Genomic DNA, 15,790 nt, shown 5'->3' on the forward strand with positions numbered 1-15,790 from the left:
AGTGCACAAAACAAAAACATATAGTAAGAGCAGCACAAGTGGAGAGGAGTCATGAACAGAGCTGAAATGACGGCGTTGTCTTCCTAAACGTGCCGCCATTAGCCGCCACAAGTTAGCGGTCATATTAGTATCATTTAAGGCTGTTGAAGCAAAACCTACAAGGTCCTTTTACTGCATATGAATTCAATTTTTCAATTTTAGGAGGAACTAGAGTTACCGCCTTGTGGTTGTTTGTCTCCGCCAAGCAGCAGGAAATATGGTGACTATCTTCCCTTCCTGAGGTACAGCATTGAATAAACGCCAGGAATGTTTTTGCAGAACATTATGATGTCACAGTGAAGTTGATCTGTGGCTATTTGGATATAAATTATGTTAAACTGCGTCATAATTAACGTATGAATTTGTGCGTTATGGCCAAAAAAGTGTTTCGTGAGGTCACAGTGACCTTTGACCTTTGAGCACCAAAAGCGAATCAGTTCAGCCTCGAATCCAAGTGAATGTTTGTAGGAAATTCGAAGAAAGTCCCTCAAGGCGTTACTGAGATATATCACGTTCACAAAGGATGAGACAGACAGGAATAAAAATGCGCATTTCTTCCTCTAAAAGTTTCATGGTTTCATTTTAAGGTCAACGGACACCAACATGAGGCTCGTCACACCAGGATCTCAGCTTTAATTGTGCCAGTTCAGTGTCTCGGTCTCTGTGACTCGCCGTGTGTTGCGGTGGGGGGAGAGGGCGGAGTGACTCCAGCCCAGGGGCCCAATTACAGAGATTATTGGGGTTAAGTTTTGCGGCCATGTTCCCAATAAAGAGCGCCGTTTGAAAGATCCAGGATCAAGTTTATGTTCCAGTCAACTGAATTCAACTTTAAATTAAAAAAATAAATGAAGTGAGAAAAAAAAATAAGACATTTTTAATTCTACTTGTATTTTTATTTATGGCACTATGGTGGTATTTAACTGCAGACGGTTACTACAAGGATCATTGTCATCACGCACAGAAAACTTCCTGCGACTCAACGTGTCCAGAAACATGAATTCATTTAAAAAAAAAAAAAAAAAAAAAAGAGGGAGAGACATCAGATGCTCTTCTGGTCTGGACCACAGCAATGGACCGACTCAATGACAGCACTGCCTCCTCTAGAGCCTCACAGCCAGTGTCTAAAGTCATGGCTCTCTCATACAGTTAATCTTGTTTCCTTCCATTTCATTAGTGAGTTAGTTCAGTTTTCACAGGGGAAAAACAGGGTGACGCGTGGCTGAAAAAATATTTGAAGCATCACATCAGAGCAGATAAATGTCTAATAACAGCCTTCATTCAGTAATGTGTCAGTATCCAATAAAACTCTATAGAAAAGAAGAACAATTGATACAGACGTGCTAACGGGAAAACTAGCTCCGAGGCTGAAAGCCGATACAGTCCCGGCATAATTTAAAAGATAAAAGTAATTAGTTAATCACACCTCACCATCACTAAAGTCAGCAGCAGCAGCAGCAGCAGCAGCAGCAGCCGCAGCAGCCGCAGCAGCAGCAGCCCTCAGAACCGAGTAAAATCATTTACCTCCTTCCTCCACTTGTGAAGGGAGAAACTACCAGGCACCTGCCACTGACTGTTTGAGGTGTGAAAGTAAAAGCCAGGAGGAAGGTCAGACCTGTTAAGGTCTAGCTATCGGTTAGAGTGGATGTTTGCAAAACCACAATTCTTCAATGACCTGAGTTGCCCCCAAGTCACTCACACCTTCACACACACCTTCACACACACACACACACACACACACACACACCGTCACACACACACACACAACCACGCCATCACAAGACATGTACATGAAAACTTGCAGGGCTATTTAACAGTTTCTATCCTAAAATGTCTCTTCAGGTCGGACAGACACAACAGATTCTTGCACTTCTCACCTTTCTATCTAACTCATCATATTATTGACAGAAAATTGTGTATGAGGTCGGTCTCCTGGTCAAAAACAAATAAATAAATAAATAAATAAGATTCTCTGTGCGGTGCTGAGTTACTCCCAGCTTTTGAAAACTTTATCAAAATATCAGGTAAGCCGGTTGAAAAGTCAAAACCAATTCCCTGTCTTATCCACACTTGCAGAGATGCACAGGAACATTATGTGTTGATTGTGTGTCTGATGCAAGGAAATAGCAATAACGTCTCTCAAATGCTCAATCAACCAGTGACAAACTGTGACACAAGTTCCCCACAAGCAGAATATACATGCACAGCTGTGGACAAGAACACACAGGCAAATCAAGTTTCCTTTAACTTTTACTGAAATATTAAAATATATTACATAATATTATATAATATCATATCTTATTATATTATATGTGTGGTTATTTTGACAATACAAATTGCGTCTCCTACAGTATATACACACATGCTAGCATAAAGCTAAAACAATACAACAGAAATTGAGCACAGAATGATACTCACAGTTTCTCTTTAGATCACTGAAGCACAGAAAACTGCTGGATTCACTAAATGGCAGTCACTTGGAAGGCTCCTCTCACCCCTAGAAAGCCTTATGCAGCTGAAATGACTCACATCCCCTCTTCCAACCTCTGTCAACCATCATGAGGAGGTAAACATTTCCAAATATGGAGAAAATATGAAGACAGTATTGAGGGCAATATCAGTTTGGTTTGCTTTCAGCTTGGAATGCCATACTCTGTGAGCCAGAGTCACTCGGCAGAGCCAGTTCTGTGGTGCATACCTTTCACTAGGAATAATACTGATGATTGTGGAGAACTTTTTACTATTGGACAGAGTTCGCTCTGACTGTGACTCTATTTCAAAGACTAACTAGTAAAAAAAATTCAGAGACGAGACGATGAGTTATTTTAAAACTCTAAGTGGGAATTTTGATAAAAAAAAAGAAAGAAAAAATGCAGGGAAACGTTGCAAACATACTTTACTACTTTTTATCTATCATGAGGAAACCAGGGCCAGATTAGAAGGTAAAGATAGCCCAGTTACTGGGAGAAGCTTGTCTTGTCACAAGGATTGTCTTCAAGTGATTAAGAAGGTATAATTAAAGTCTGATTACTCCCCACAAGCGCCGTTGGGTCATCGGAGATCACGGTAATGTCACAGCAGCCGCTACGAGAGAACACTGCAACGCCCCGCACAGCAACTCGGCGTGAGAGTGTTTGTTTCTTCAAACAGCGCAACGCCACTTCATCCAGATCCCAAAGGAACAGACTATTTATTTTTTCATTTAAACAGTTTTATTTGTTTTGTTTTGTTTGTTTTTGTTTCTGATAACTTTCCTTCACCGTTACACGTTTTTTAAATTTTTCTAGTTTTCTAACTTTGCACTGGTGCAATAAGTAACCTCTGAATATTTGGAAGCACAGGAGAAGAGACCACTAAACATGACCACATGAAAATGTGGCTGACGTGTGAACGCAGAGATAAGAGCCTTAAAAATAACATTAAAGACTTAAATGAAAGAAGTCAAGTGGACAAAGTGTGTTTTTCTTCTTACAAAGAGCTACAACTCTCTGTATCAGTGACGGTGACGGGGGACAGTGACGTAATGTTAACAGAGTGACTACTGCCCAAAACGTACAATAGGTATGACTGTATTTTTTATTCTAAGCAGACCTTTATAGTAATTACTGGAAAACCAATCAACAATGTTTTAAAAAAACTATAATAATGTTACACCATTTCATTGGGAGAAATAAGATCAAAGTGTCGTTAAACTGCAGACGTCTTCTTTGGTGGATCCATCGCAAATACAACCAGTCAATGTCAATCGGTGTTATAAACCAAAAACTATATAAAATGCTTCATTTCTCTCGGAGCTCTTATATACTCAAGTCAAGTTTCGCAGTCGTTTCAGTTACGTTATACGTTTAAAATGATACACGAGACGATACGAGCTTCGGCGGAAAAAGCTCAGCTGTGCTCGACACACATCAAATCCTCGACCTCTCACCTGACATCACTGCTCTGTGTACAATAAACCCTCCACATGCGTCTGCACTGCACTGGATGCTCATGGCACACGTCTGCATCCAGACTGATATCCACACAGTGCGACACCCTCACAACAAAAACCTGAGCAGCAAGTCAGCCCTGAGCAATTAAGGCCTGTGGTTTGAAAACGGCCCAACATGAAGGTGATATTACACCTGCTGGGCAAATACTCAACGAGATAGTGCAGCAATGAAAAGTTAATGGGAACTGTCACTGAGATACACTGTGCAACACAATGATTTACTGAGAAGAACTCACACTGGGGACGACCAAACATATTTTGCTTTAATCCCCAAACCGTCCTCAAAGGCACATTTCTGAGGACTGACTAAAATCTACGTACAAACAGATGTTAAAACACACAACCCTTCCAAATATAAGTTGTACTACCACCAGACATGACAGGACAAAAGCAAGGACCAACAAACCGTATACAAAAAAAGTCCAATACAGCAAAGAACAGTAAAAGCCATCTTACCTTTTCTCCTCTCTGGGTGTGCGGGGGGGTTTTCTAAATCGATGCCCTTTAGTGCTCGTGGAAATCTGTTGGGATTGAGAAATAAAGACTGAGTAAACTCTGTACCACTCAAATGAATAACACAGCTGTAATTGTGCTGAGCGGGGCCACACCAGCCTGGTAAGTGGGTGCTGTCAACTTTTTTCTCTGACTGCGTCAATTCATCGGTGGAAAGATGAACCTTGTGCAGGCGCCCATAAATCCTGCATGAACCTGAGTGTAAGTTGTCCATTTAAATTTCAGTCTGTCATTTTTCACCAGGCACCTGTCACACTGTCGGAGTAATGCTTCACTGTGAAGACAGTGCAGGGGAAACAATGCTGACAAGTGACTCCACAGAAAATATTTCACCACAGTGTAACAATTATTTAGCGAAGAGAGCTGAGGGAATAAAATAGCATTTGATACGAAAGGCATCTCTCAAAAAACGGGACAAATCGTCTCCAACGTTGTTGTGCAAGTCACAGCAACAAGTAGTCATTAAACACACAACAATTATTTCATCTTTTTCTCCTCAGTTAAATTCAAAAACCCCCTTTTTGAGACCTCTTTGTATTTTAGCATAATAGCAGCAGTCGTGGAATAATCAACATCATATCACTACTGAGTCAGTATCAACCTCCTGTTGTAGCTCTTCATCATTTAATCATGATTACATATTATTATTATTATCGTAATCTGTTTGCTGTGTTAAATACACCAGCCTGATCTGTGTAGCTTACAGATTAAAATATTGATTATTTTATTCTCTGATTAATGTTGTAATGAAAACCTCCGTCACAAGTTCTACGAGCCCAATAAAAAACGTCTTCACTGCTTATTTTGTCCCAGAGACCAAAGCAAATCCTCTCACTTGAGAAGGTGTAACAGGCAAATGTTTTACTATTGTTAGTTCAATGACTACACTCCAACAAGCTGCTTCAGTGTTGTTTAGTTTAGCAGAAGTCATTTAGTGTGGTTTTTGACCTGGGTTACATCGTTATGATACCTGATCTAATAATTATGTCATGTTGTTTGCTAGTCGATGAAGACGAAGCTTTCATGTGCTGGCAAAGGTGCAGGAAAGCAGTGTACTGTGTGAGACAGCACTCTGGTAGGTAGTGGTGTCTGATGCAACGGCAAAGCCAGCTATCTAGTGCAATAAACCTGCAAACAAATTGCCCTGACATAAGACTATACTTTTAATTTCCACGTTTTTTCTTTTTTTTCTTTTAACTGCACGACTGAGAGAGCTAACACAGCAGGCTAGTGGGAGGAAACAAGCCGTGTATGAAGTAGTTAGTGTAAAGTGAAGTCGTTAGCATAAAACTAGACGGACGGAGACTGAGAAATGGCAAAATCGTGTTATTCCAGCGCTTGTACTCCTGTACTTTGAGCACCAGGAGCGGGGTGCAGAGAGTGCAAGTATGAGGATAACACATATCAATCATTCAGCAGATACTGTACTGTACTTACAAAAAAAGCCCCTCAGGAATACGTTTCAGTTGTAACGGGAGTCCCGTAGGAATTATAGTGCAGGACGATGAATTGACTTTTTTCTACATGTAAGACAGGCAGTAGTATCGTTGTGTAAAACCAGCCCTATACTACATGTCAAGCCCCTACCTGAGAGAACAGCACAACCTTTACGACAGGCACAGACACGTCCTTGTGAGGCCCTCTGTGTTTTGTCACAGGTCTGGTTGGTTTTAATTGTGTCATGATTTGTCTTAAAATCTCAACTACTTTTTTTGTCTTCCTCTAACGTGATTATGTTACATTTTTCTGTGGCGGCGGGTTTCGTTAACTCTGTCTAACCTCATAAAACATATTTGGTTTGTCGCGTTCAAGAGTCTCAGATCAGTCGCTCTACTCTGCCCGTGCAGAGATAAAGCTGTCTGTGAAACATACAGGTACGGTTCAGGGTTTTACCTGGTTATCCAGCTCAACATGACTCTAATGTGACACGTATAGCCCCAGCTCTGTGCCTCTCATGTATGAATACTATTGAGTCACATAAATAAGCATCAAAATCCTGTAAACAACTGACATCATCACGTCGTACTCATACTAGTGTCAGCTGGTTTCTATAACCACATCGTCTCGAAAAAAATCACTATATACACAAAACTCCAAAGACGAAGACTGTGTTGTGATTTCAGCTATATGTACTTTTAAAGTGAAGCAAAAGAATATCTTTCTTATTTTGTCTCTCACACACAGCACAGCGCACACCTGGGTACCAAACTGCTGCTCCACCTCTCTGCCTCTCACTGAACAGAGCAGATACCGAGGACACTACTGGCAAAACTCTTCTATGGAAAGTTGCTCAAGTTTGTCCAAAAAGTCGCTAGCTTTGTCACTAGGTGCTTGAAAACAAAAGTCGTTAAAGGGGTCTGAGAAGTCGTTAAATCGGAGACAATGCAGACTATAAACGTGGCCCCTCCAGCCCCTAATAGAAACTGTTCATGCCAATTCATTTTGCTGGAGTAATGGCCGATGGGGTTAGGGAACACTTCAACTGATCAATGGTGTAACTTGACATTCTCTCTTATAGGTTTGGACCTGTGGCGGTCACAGCCAAAAAAAACCAACAAGGTCCTTTAAGATTTACTGGAGTTCTGGAGTTATTTTTGAAATCCTCAAACACTCTCCTAACCATATGGATGAAAAAATATTCCATCTGCTGCACAGTAAAAAAAAACATTCTTAACCTCAGATGCTCAGATTCTTAGCTCTGTGATTCATGTAATAGTAATACATCAACGGCAGAAACACAGTGGGTCTTACCTTAAGTTATGGTAGGCCGCACTTAACCATATATTACAGAGATGCACACTAGCTTCTGGTTGCGGTAAAACACTCACACAGGTGATGCTTTCTGAAAACCCACTGTCCTGACATCACGCTCTGCTCTAAAACTGTGCATTTTGAGCCTGGGAAACTGCTGCTGTTCCCATCAGAAAAAAAACACGCTCATTAAAATATACCAAGAAACACAAACAGGAGAATAACTTGACTAAACCTACCAGGGGGGCCCGGGCTCAAAGGCAGTTGAGGCACTCATCTTTTAAGTTGAACATCATCAGTGCTGTCAAACGAGTCCTTTTTAACTAGAGATTTTAAAGACAGTTCCATTTAATGTTGCCTGAGTCAAATATGTGTCGGAGCGACGCAGATGTATGCGGTTTGATGGCAGCACTCTCGGGAGACCTTGGTGTTATTGATTTGAAATTCACATCTGAGTCAAAGTTTGAATTTAGTCTTTTAAAGAGGAAAAGGAAACTTATTCTTCACGAACGCCACGTCTTGCAGCAGATCAATATCTTTTAAGTCTGGACCGAGGTTCTTTTGTCACTCACAAAGAGGGAGACGAGAATGTCAAAGCCATTTCCTCAGGTTTTCATTTAAGTCATTTGTGATTATGACCCATGTAAAGCTTTAGAGGAAAACCTCTGTCGCCGTTCACTAGATGCTCATTTGTGCGAAGCAAAGATCTCCAATCTGCATCATATCCTGGTACATACACACACACACACACACATATATACACACAACACTTCACAGTTCATATGATGTAACATTCAATACCAATAAACAAGGCTAAATTTTTGATATGGGTGGGAGTTATTTTTGTTAAATCTATCGACCTGTTTAAAGAAACTTATGGTTATGAACACACAGGAATGTCAACAGTAAGACGTGGGCATGTTGCATAGTAAGTGGTCAAGACACATCAAACGGCATGAGTCAGTTCAGGCTTATTGACATGCAAGTACATGAAAATGACATAATATATAATGTCTTATCTTGCATTAGCCTTGCCAGTTCCACAGAAATTACTTAAGTAATCAAACTAGAGAAGTAAAAACGTCACCTGCAAAGGATTTTTTAGTAAGAACTCAATCTTTGGGTGGAGCCACGTTTGGCCTGTTTGTGCATTTTCTGTCACAAACCAAGGCAGTGACGGTTTCCTGCTTTGTCTTTAATCCAAACCAGGGCTTAAACGTATACAGTAGGCCTGCACTGTGATGTTGGTCCACTCCTTTATGACTGATAGCAGGCCTACACTGCACTTTGCATTAGTGTTGTCTCAGCAAACCGTATAGGTGTGGGTGTGTGTGTGTGTGTGTGTGTGTGTGTGTGTGTGTGTGTGCAATCAATGATACCGTCATTTATAAAAGCATAACGAACACAGAAGTCACAACAGTTTTCTGTAGGTTATTAATACAAACGCTCATCAAAAAACTATTCAAACAACGTGGCGAATCTGTGCTGCCGTAAACAAGCGCGTCCCTCTAACAGCAATGTCACGCGCTGTGTTTTTCTTTAACGCCAAAACAAAACAAAAAAACTACGCGAAGCTACTTAAGCTGTCGCTATTATGTGACACTACGGGGAAGCTAACGACCAAATTCTGCGGACTTATTTCTCCGCAGACACGGGGGGCTTTCTCGTGTTTCTCCGGTGACAGTGTCTTCCGCATTGCTCAGCAGCGGACCACCGGGCTAAAAACAGAAACCCCCTCACCACCACCACCACCGGAGAGACGCCCAGAGAGTCGAGTTTGGCGAAACTTGACGTTCGCAATGTCGTAAAAAAAAAAAAAGTTTGAACGCACGACTGCGAACACTAGCTAGCGACAAGTTAGCTTCGTTAGTACCCTCATGTAACTTTAGTAGCAGCCGAGGCTAGCTAACGAGTCGAGTCGAGTCCACGCCCTCATTGTGAACTCCGTCCGAGCTACAGTAAAAAATTCATATCACAGTCTAACAAGGCCGAACGGATTGAAGACGAGCTTCTCTCCAACAACCGTTGGATACCAGTCCCGGCTATAAAAGATCTTTACACCAGTTTCAACACAGCCGCTACAATCTCAAGAGCTGTTTGTTTGTTTTATTATTTCAAAAAAAGCGTTAGACGAGTAGCTCGTAAGAGTTTCTGCTTACCTCGCTTTCTAGGAAATAACGACAGAGGTTCAAATCCCACCAAAAAAAAGTGAAACTTCTTGATCCAAATTCTGGGAGAGTTGTAGGCGGTGACGTCACGCTGTGAAATTCCAGGCGTCTCAGTCAGTTCAGAGGTTTGCCCATGTAAGGCAGCAGGCCAGCGGTGTCAGCAAGCCAAAACACCACGGCCCACAAGCAGCCGGCGGCTCCTACAGCCTCCTGTTTGTTTACACAGGGATGTATTTTAAAGGAAAAGACGGCTGATTTAAAAAAAAAAAAAAAAAAAAAAAATGTATATCGGTATGCGGAAAAGTTTAACATATTAAAAAAAGTTGCGTATTTTCCCACCTTGCCTTGTCTGCCAGGTGAGTAAGATATCGTGCAGAAGTTTGAAAACGTTCACACAAATAAAACAGAAACAGCTTGCAATATAATTTATTACAACTTCATCTCAAACCCACCAATTACCATACATCTTAATCCACACACATCTGTCTGTCTGTATTAGTATTGAAACATTACAAGAGACACTGCAATATGTTTTATAGGTGTCTGTGCTGTATGTACCAGTGTCCCAGAAAAAAAAAGAAGGCACAGTGAAATATAAAATACCACTTGAGGACTTTTATTTTTAGGACTATTATTTTCAGTCAGGGCAGTTGGTTTTATGCTGCATGTTACGCTGTGTTTGTTTGACCTGTATCACAAGCTTTAATATTCAAACTAGTAGGGAATTTATAGATTTCCTGCAAAAAGACACACAGGATGCAATTACGATAACTGAACAAATGGCTTTTAAATAGCAAGACACTGACTAAAAAGGAAGCGGTGTATCTGCTCTAACATAGAGCACTCATTCAATGAAGTGTGAAACGGCACATGCTGTATGACATTCAAATTCAAACACCGCGCTGCCTGGTGCAGTTCTCCCATACAATGTCATGCACTGTCTATCTTGTGGAACCGTGAGAAAGAATGAGTGCTCCTCTGTGTCTGTGACTCCTTTCTTCACTATAATCTGGATTTACTAGCTACTTTTGTTTGTAAGAAATACCACTGAAATGTATTCAAATATTATCTTGCCATAGATCGAAGCGTAAACTTTAATAACAGACAGAAGGAGTGAAGGTGTACACCGTGCCCACCCTGTCACTGGCAATGTGAAGAAGAGGTGAGGCACTGGGACAAAATAGAGAACCTAGACAAGTGGCCAGATGTGATTTATTTATCCTTTGGCTTGTTTGTTTGTTTGTTTTATTTGTTTTAGTCATAGCTTTCTTCCCCTGTAGTTATGGTTTGCATGCATGCACTTCATATGTGAATACATATATATATATATATATATATATATATATATATATATATATATATATGTGTATGTATGTATGTATGTATGTATAGTTGGTGAACAAAACAAACCCTAAAAGACAAATAAAAGTCAATCAAACTGTGATTTAAGATGCAGCTGACAGTTAAACTTCCTGGAGAGAAAGCAGAAAGTATTTTTTTTTACAAAGATTTAAAGTCACAGTTGTAGGTTTTCTTTTTCTTTTGCAATTTTAGGGCGACGTAGGAGCTGAAAACACCAACATATTATTACCTTTTAAGGTTGATTTGGCGAACATTAGCGAACAGTTGTTTATTTACACTTCCAGCAGATAAGGAGGATTGTTAGCATTCAATTCGAGTCTTACTTAGTTTAGAGTTCACGGTGAAACAATGACTGTTTGTCCAATATTCACCCTCTGTTTAGCTGTGTTTAGTTTTCTGCAAGTGTCTGAGGGAAATATCTGTTATTTTAGCTGCTAAATGCTCCACATTGTGCGCCAGCTAACGGCTAACTTTGTCTGTTTGCTAACTGGTGCTGGGCAGGTCGTGTACAGTGGGTTTATCAGTAAAGTTGCGAGCCATACAGCCGAAAAACAATGAGTTAAAAGTAAAACCCATTGTTAATTTAAAAAAAAAATTGATTTATGACACTTTAATAAAAAATGTGCAGTTGTCAGGAGCTCCTGCACTTCCTATGTGACTTGACAGTGTAAACCAACAGCACACTCATTTACCTATAGTTAATTGTGATACTTTTACACACCTTACATACTTGTTCTCAGAGTGTTAACTTGTCATAGCAGGAAAATCAGAAGTGTAACTTACATTAATGACGGCTCTGTTCGACAGACTGTACATGCTCCATATGAGTCAATGCCTGTTAAATGATGCTATGTAATTAGGGTGATCACTTACACCTGCGCTGTTCCTGTGTGATAGTGACTGTGAAAGTGACAGCTATCTGAACCACCAGCAATCACCGGTTACGAAAAGGTATGTCACATTTTTTTGGTGAAATATTTTTATTAAATACCATTTATTTGAACAATACCTCAACATATTCTGGTTTATAATGAGTGAATTCTCATTATCCTCAGCTTCACCTGTGTTTGGACTGGTTCTGCCGCTTCTCCTTTCTCGCAGCTCAAACGTTTCTGATGTTTAATATAAGCAAGGCGCTATCAGATGTCCAACAAAGCTCTCGCTTCATGTGGGCTTTGGCTGACCTCAGTGATCTGTGCCATGCAAACTAGACAATTACTTTACATGCTCGTGATTGCATGCAAATATGATAACTGCTTTTTCACCTCTGATTCTGTTGTAGTAGCTGTACCGCAGGGTTGTTCATCATAATACTGGCATCGTGTGTCTTGTGTGTTTGTACACACCAGCAGATTCAGATATCCTCGATCTTATTTTCTATAAAAATTAGTCTAATGAGAGGATTGATGTAATTAATAATTCTTTTCCATGAGTTGGTTTCATTCTTTTTTAAAGGCCATGTGTGAACAAAATCATTCACTCTGAGGCCTGTCTTTTCACAGATGATTCTTACTTCACTGCGACTGATTGCATTGTGCTCCAAGCTGTGAATATACTTTTTTTTTTTTCCTCACTGTGCATGAAGAAAGCATAAACAGTACTTGCAGATCGAGCACGCTGATAAAAACCAAAAGATTTGAGCTATTTTAGTGTCTTACCCGTGCGTCCCCACATCTCGAAGTTCCAGGGCACACTGAAAAAGGTAATCTCATTTGTAATGTGTGACAGCTTATTTGCAAGTGTGTACACTGGCAATTTTTTTTTTAATGGGCCCGCCAGTGATTCTTCTTCTTCCACTCTTAAAGCTGATTTCAAAAAGACACCCTGGAACAGTTTAGACGACACATGCCATCGCCTGTGAACTCGAGTTATCAATCAAGCACCAATTAACATGCTCGGTTAGAAGAAATCAGGGGCTCTTTGATGTTCGGCAGTTAGGGATTGTAGCAACGCATGTCACTGATATGATGGGTTTCAATTTTATCCTCACTGTACCACAACATATGAAAAGAAATATGGTCACAGGGTCCACCACAACAGATTAACACTGGAGATATGTTTGATGTTTGATCTAACTTTGTCATGTTTCTTAACGTCACTCGTTTTAACAACAGACAATAAATATAGCACAGAAGGGAGAGTCAGAGAAAACAACCCTCGTTTGTCATATTTTAGTGTTTCAATTGTTCCAGCATCGGATATCCTGTTTTATTTGCTGGTTGTAACACTGTCTTCTCCCCCACACCACTTCCTCTGAAGTAGGTAAACCTCAAACATTATACAGAACACAGCAGCTGCACAGTCGATGTGTACTTCCTCATTAAAGTGTGACTGAAAGCGTGTGTTTTGCACCTACGGGATGAATAAGAAAACAAGAAACCGATTGTTTTCTAAATGCAGCTCTCTTGGTTTCAAAAAGGCCCAGTTTTCAGGAATCGCTGGCTGATGATGACAGCGTTGATATCATGCAGGTTGTGTCCTGGCATGTGAAAGTGAAATGAGTTCGCTGATGTTTTTGTTCATTTCTAATTCATGTCATTTGGTATACCATTATAATCATTGTCAGTAGGCAGGCAGGTCCAGGTGCTTTGCACAAAAACAACACAGAAATCTTTGTCGAAAAAAAAAAGGAGAAAGAAAAACAACAAATGTGTCTGGGAACTATGTATGCTCTGTTAATTAGAGCTGAGATAGCAGAAATTAGTCTTCAAGCACAACCATATTACAGAGAGTCATGCCAAATAAGGAAGAACAAAAGTAGGAGACAGGCAGACTCACTACAAAAACAATGTCCCAAAGCTACTAATCAAACAACTCCTGATCTAGATCTAGACCTCAGATTACACTAATGAATTCTAATTCTTATGTTTTAGCATGTTAATGTGCATTAAAATGGTAGACAGAGACAATCCCTGCCTACAGCAAAGGTTTTAGCATAAATGATCCATGCTTGTGAGCTTCATGCAACACCTTTGAAGCCTTTTTTAAAGTGGCAGGATTTTTGTTGTTTTGTACGTATCCTGAAATCAGTTTTCTGGGTTCCCCAGTTACTGTATGGCTTTTTTTTTTCCTCTCCACTGTACATTTTCAACTTTCTTACCTCTGAGGAAAATTGATTCGGCTGACTCTTGTTCCTCAGCAACAACAGAGTCGTTGAGCATTTTGTCTCAACCAAAAACCTGGACAACATACGCAGAGCACCAGGACCTGTTTTATACAGCGTGTTGTCAGTAAGAAAACAAACACACAAAAAAAGGAATTGCCAAACTGAGATCACTAAATAAACCCTACACCTGAGGAGTTTAAAGGTTCTGATTTCTCTGTTGAAAAGAAGTATTTACTGTAGGAAGCCAGAAGGCCGAACAGGCTCGCTGTTTCCAAGTGTTGGATGCAGGGAGGTCAAATCAATGACCTTTGCAGTGGAGTTTAATCTGTTTTCACTATGTAGCGTGAGACCATTTGGAGATTTAAAACTGTTTTGAGGATAATGGTGAATGCTAAGACATGTGTAACAGTAGGACACTGAAGCAGTAAGAGCCCAGTAATGTTCATCACACAGCACTATCTACCTGTACTTAGCCCACAGTAAACAACTGGACATATCAGACCAAAGAAAGCTGAAGCAACAAAACCCCTGAGCGTACTGACCTCAACAAGGAGGCATATCATTGTTAATGAATTCAACTTTTCACTTGTAAGTGAAAAAATATGGTATTTATTTTTTCAAAACTTAAATATTCTCATTTTAATGTTTCCCACATTTATTTTACTTCACAATAAAGAACAAATGATGACGATGAATGCATTGATTGAGCGATGTTTTTCTTCTATGAAGCAAAGTGATTATTATGAGTTAGTCAGTCAGTAAACAACTTTCTTATTTCTCAATGTTTTTCATGTCCTGGTGGTGAGTCTTAAAAAATATATATAATTGTAATATCTGACTTCCAAGGACTCAGCAACACTGTTGAATGCGCCCTTTAAATGTTCTATTTTATTAGATTTTTATAAAGTTTTTTTGTACTGAGGTACATAACATATACTTAAATACACATAGAAAGAAAGAGATGGAAACACAGGAGAATATTGCACAGTCTGAACGAGTCAGACAACAGCAGCCCAAACTAAAGCTTCAAATTCAGTGAATCAGTTCCTGAGGGTTTGTTTTTCTGCACAGGATGCAGAGATCTTAAATATTTTCTTGCCTGTTCCCGTATGAGGGAAAGACGATGAGTGGACCACCATCTTCGGATCATGAGCCATGCTGACATTCCTGTGCTGTGAAACTACAAACTTATAAGGGAGACATTCCTCAAATCTGAGGGCATGATGTCAGACTGCACTCGACCTGCAAAAACAAAGGTGAGGAATTCCTGCACAGCAGCTTGAAACAACAAAAAATAAAGTGTAACTTTGGTCTTACTACAAAATTGTCATCACTAACTTTAAAAGGACAAAGAAACATTAATTTATTCAACAATGCTAACAAGTCGCTGCTGTGTGTTTATCATGTTTGGTTAAAAAAAGCCTGCAGAATCTGATGGTTTCCTCCCAGCAGCAAACATCATTAATTATTCACACACTTTTTGTCTACAGCAAAAGAACAGCAAAGCTGGAAGTACACAAAATCAAGTAATTTGCCAATAATTGATAAGGTTGACAATACAAAATCAAACGTACACACTAAGTTTTTTAAAAGCTTAGTGTGTAGAGACAAAATTTGGATACCACAACATGACATATAATGGAGGCTTGGCAACATAGTATGTGACAACATGGAGAGTCTGGACAGATACAGGTCAACAAAGGACAAAGACAGATTGACACACTGTGTACTGTTGGACATAGTGTGAATTATACAGTAACAATAGGGGTGGAGGGTGGGGGTCAACTTTATCTAACAGTACAGTATCTTGCTTGTTTAACTAAAGCTGTCAAATAAATGTAGTAGAGTAGAAAGTACAATATT

General features: G+C 39.9%; 1 protein-coding gene across 4 annotated transcripts in view; it reads right to left on the reverse strand.

Moving 5' to 3' along the window:
• The window catches only part of lpp (LIM domain containing preferred translocation partner in lipoma), a 141,350-nt gene extending 131,128 nt beyond the window's left edge, over positions 1 to 10,222 (reverse strand). Inside the window, exons 1-2 of one of the 4 annotated variants that reach the window (XM_056377608.1) lie at positions 9,451 to 10,222; positions 4,484 to 4,548 (exon numbers count right to left, since the gene is read on the reverse strand). The gene's annotated coding sequence lies outside the window, so the exon portion shown is untranslated. Of the gene's footprint in view, positions 1 to 2,454; positions 2,538 to 4,483; positions 4,549 to 7,530; positions 8,619 to 9,450 lie in introns of those variants that run through there. The other 3 variants (XM_056377604.1, XM_056377605.1, XM_056377607.1) reach the window with 3 other exon arrangements.
• Between the last annotated feature and the right edge of the window lie 5,568 nt (positions 10,223 to 15,790).

This window comes from Seriola aureovittata, chromosome 6 (assembly GCF_021018895.1).
Source record: "Seriola aureovittata isolate HTS-2021-v1 ecotype China chromosome 6, ASM2101889v1, whole genome shotgun sequence".
Taxonomy (NCBI): domain Eukaryota; kingdom Metazoa; phylum Chordata; class Actinopteri; order Carangiformes; family Carangidae; genus Seriola; species Seriola aureovittata.